The following is a 4,896-nucleotide window of genomic DNA, read 5'->3' on the forward strand; positions in this document are numbered from 1 at the left end:
TCAGTTTGACCATGACCTTTGACTTAGAGACCTGGTTCATGCCCTGGACACAGCATATGTGAAGGAGATATGCTCTAAAATCTCTCAATTTTATCATCTATAGTGACCTTGACAATCCTCTTTAGTGACCTTGACCTTGCATATATTAACCTTAATTACAAGTTTCACACCAGCAGTCATGGTACTGACCATTTGTTTTTCAATCCCTCAATAAATGATGACTAAATGGTCCCAATACTCGTTTTCATATTTTTATCTGAACTTTGACCCCTATGTGTGACCTTGACTTTAACTGCAGGGACATAAATTTTGCATGCCACACTCTACCTCACAATAGTGAATATTTTTGCCAAATTATATTGAAATCCCTCTATGCATGCAGAAGTTTTGCGAGAGACAAATGCTTTCCAATGACCTCTCAGTTTGACCTTGACCTTTTACCTATAGACCTGGTTCATGCGCGTGACATGGCTTCTCATAGTGGTGAACATTTCTATGAAGTTTCATTAAAAATTCTTCATGGGTTTAGGAGATATGCTCTTGACATATATTGGACGCTGCCCGCCAGGATGGGAACTTTAATACAACTCATTTTTCAAATTGGCGTATCAAAAACGCACTACCAACTTCTACACATTGTTCATGTCTGTGCACCCACTGACTGAAAATGTTTTTATGAAATGAATTATCAAATGAACGCAACACAGACAATGCCCTGGACTGTAAATCATGAAACTCTGTAAACTTGTGTCCTTTTAACTCTGCCTTTTATTTGGGAAACAACGCAAAGTCGCAAGTGGCAAGATCCTGAAAGTAAGGCAGATGTTCAAGACCTCGGCCCCTAGCTGGATGGTGATGGGGATCTGGGTCTCCATGGCTTGGAACATTATTTTGGTGAAGAATTATATTTTCCAAGTTCACGTACACATCCGGGCCTTTTTTCCGTATCGCCTTGAGTAGGTTCCGGCGGATAATCTGAAATAGCAAAGACCAATTGTTTACACAAATGTTGTGTGATTTGCATTACTACTTTAATATTTATTTCATTATTCATATACATTATATATAACATTTATATTGTTATTATTATGTTATATTTTATAAAAATATATTTATTTTTTCTTCTTACCTTCGAGTAATAATTTGCATTGACCGTCACTTCTAAAGGTACAGCAAGGCACAGCAGAAGACCTTGCTGTCAAAAAACGCAATAAACATGTGTTTGCCCATCTATCTACTGGCAGGAGCTTTCTTCAGCGGTGGGAAATCTGTGTTCTTCCACTGGCTACTCTGTTGTTTCGTTTCTGGATCGTAGTAATAAAGCCAAGTTTCTTCAGTCGTTCACTGGGCTGCAGATAACAAGTGTATTTGCGTTATTACCCAATTAAAATGTCAAAAAACGCAATAGAAATAATAACTAAGGGTAAGAAAAAGTAAATAAATTCTTATTTATGCAAACTATATTTGAACTGGTGCGTAATGATGTAAATTATACGTAACACTACATCAGGCAGATCATACTGTTTCAGACTGTTTTAACCTTTAAATTGTATCAGGCAGCTTGGAAATCTCCAAGGCCAATAAACCATAAAGCATCGAAGTAAGTAGCTTTTTTATTACCATACAAAACCTACAACAGTCTACAATGAAGGTCAGAAATTTTGGGTAGAATACATGAACTCATGCTTTATAACCCAAATTGGTTAGAGAGGGTAGGGTAAAAAAATACAGAAATAACCCTATGAAAATAAAAAAAACCCAATAGATCACAAAACAAAGGGTAATGACTCAATATACACAAAATGTTATCTGTAGCCCTTGTCGTTATTATTCTATCAAGGAATTGCTGTCCTTGCCGTCTGTACCGTTTCAAGAACCACTTGCTGTGAGCAACTCTTGTTGCCATCTAGTTCTCCGTTAATAAACGCGGTACCCATCTCACACTCAGTTGTCGCATAGCTACACAGTCAATATCTTCTGAGCAGATCCATAACTTAAACACAGCATATTGCTCATTTCTGGTATTGTTCTCCTTCTATCTTACTCACAAAGTGTTTGCATCACAACAAGTTTTAGTTGGTCTGTTGCATCTCTTATCATCCTGAAGTTCTTCTCTACCCTCAAGGAAGCTTTTGTGCCCACATATAAACTAACGAACGAGACAAGTGTTTTGTTCCAGATGCAATTTCCACGTTTTCTTTTAAGTCTGCTGTGGCGTCATACCAAGATTTACACAGAACTTTAAATTACTGCCCTCTGCTCAAACAATGTCGCATTCCTCTCTGGCGTACACATTCCTGTCTCCATTGACATCTCTAACAAACTAAATGAATCGTAGCAACGCTTGTTTTTAAAATGTTCTATAAACGTTATGAAAGAAAGTTGATGTCATTTACATATTATAAAGAGTGCTGCGAAAATAAGGACAATTTTTAAATATTTTAAAATTGTAAGTATAACTTTATTAAGCTGCAGCGTTCGTATGGCATAGGGTTGCTATGGCCATAAAAATAATATACAAATTGAAAATGAGAAAAAACTAGAAATGTGTCCATAGGACGCCATTGACTTGTCAATCTCATAACTGTAGGTCAAATATATTTTGGACTACATGTGCCACAAGTTGTAAATCTTTTACTAAGTAAAGGGAAAGAACTTTACAAATACTGCATAAATCCACAAGCAAACACCAAGGTGCATAAGTACACATGCTGACCAACATTCTTGTAAACTTTCAGGCCTACAAGAAATACTTTTTCAGCTATACATGAACAAGTTGAAAATTGCAAATTTATGCGACTGTAAGTCAAGAGCAATAATTCTAAAAAAACTGAAGAAATCCAATGCAAAGTCCCAGGTGCATAGCTTTACAGTGATGTTGATAATTTTTACTGTAATTTAGTGATGTTGATCATTATTCCTGTAAAGTTGGTTGATTCTAACTCAAGCACGGTGCTAATCTGTGATTCTTTGAGTTTCTATTGCCTGATCATTATTTTTTTATCTGCACTTATCAACTTCAAAGACCCAATGCCGACAACAAACTCAAGGCGGGGTTACATATCCCAACAAAAATTGATACGTCACACATTCAGTATCGGACGCTGTCATTGGTTAAGCACCTGCAATACTGACACTGATTGACAGGTTTATCAAAGGAGAATTGTCATACATAGATTTGTTATTCCTTGACATCTGAAGAGTGTCGGAGTAACTAACAATACAGTTATCCGTTAGACCCGTGCTGTTTAATGGGGAAATATTACTTCAGGCATATATATCAGGCAGGTAAAAGTTGTTTAAGTCTATTGTTTAATTATGTTTATTGGTAAAAATGATGCTTTAATTTTTTTGTTGGTTGAATTTTTGAAAATCGGGGGATTTCGATCCCACGGCGGGAGATCGGGAGACATGGTCGAAAATCGGGGTTTTTTGTCCCCCGGCGGGGGATATGGCATGTATGACTCACGGAACAAATAACACAGCATTATGAAACAGTTTTTACTAAGTCAAGGGCAATAACTCTACAAATGCTTGATAAATCTACAAGCGAAACCCAATGTTCACAACTACATATACTGAGCAACATTCCCTTAAGGTTTCATGACTCTATGTCAAGTCCTTTTGAGTGACATGCAACATAAGTTGAAAATTGCAAAAGTTTTCTAAGTCAAGTCAAATTCCCAGGTGTACAACTACACATGCTAAACCTGTGACACAAGTTGAAAATTGCAAATTTTTACTAAGTCAAGGGTAATAACTCTAATACTTTTTGAACTATGTGCGACACAAAATGAGAAAGGATGGACAGACAAGGGTAAATCTAAATGCCCCCCCCATCCCAAAGTGGGGGCACAAAAATCACTGTCTTGAAGTATCACAGCTACATGACGCATTATACAAAGTTCATTGTATATCATTATGTGTATGCAAAGTTATATTTATGATGAAATAATAAATAGTTTATGTTATATAATAACGTCATTGTTTTTCATGCTTATAATTTGTTAATTGATTTGTATGAAAGATGAATTAAAAATTAGACCTAAAAATTATAAAATACAGTAGATAAATTTAATCTAGCCTAATTAATTTGGCGTGAACGTTTGACCCATTGCACTATTATAAAATTACTGTCAAACCTTTTCAAATATTGCGAAATACATTCCCGTCAAAACTTCTCTGTTCTTTGACAAGTCTAATTAGGCAAGACTAAAAATTTCCGACATGAATTAATAGTTGTTGTTCCGCATTATGGCATCTGTACACTACGAAAATATGCCATAAACCGGCCGGTCAACTCGCCGAATTGCCCATTACAAAATAGTTTAACTGTTAACTTTGCTAAAGCATGGTTAAGGTACAAACATGTGAAAATATGCTTGTTATTATTATTTTCATTTGTAGACAGCTTCTCACGTGACATGTATATCTATAAAAAAGTTATTTTTTTCTGGATTCAAAAATAGATTAATGAAAATTTTCCCAATCATGTTTTAAAAATCCCTATGAAAAATAGAACCAAAAAATGTTCAATTTTAAATATTAAGCCAATTAAAGCAGTGTGAGCAAAAATGGCTTTGAAAATTTGGACACTGAAGGTATTTAAATTTACGGTTAAACCTACCACGAGTCAGAAATACAGTGAGGTACAGTTATCTTTAATCACTATTCTACTGATAAGAAAGCCTGTCTGCTGCTAGTTCGGAAACTGTCAATCCATGGATTATAAATTATTACAATAATTACAATAAATAGTGATAACACAAACCTAAATATTATTAATTGAAAAGTGGGCCGAGTTGACCCGTGCCGAGTTGGAATAGGGCCGAGCTGACTCGGGGGCCGAGTACGTTTTAGGGCCGAGCTGACCCGGATTCTCACGTGACTATGTAC

This window comes from Ruditapes philippinarum, unplaced genomic scaffold, assembly GCF_026571515.1.
Source record: "Ruditapes philippinarum isolate M1 unplaced genomic scaffold, ASM2657151v2 ctg547_1_1_1_1, whole genome shotgun sequence".
Taxonomy (NCBI): Eukaryota; Metazoa; Mollusca; class Bivalvia; order Venerida; family Veneridae; genus Ruditapes; species Ruditapes philippinarum.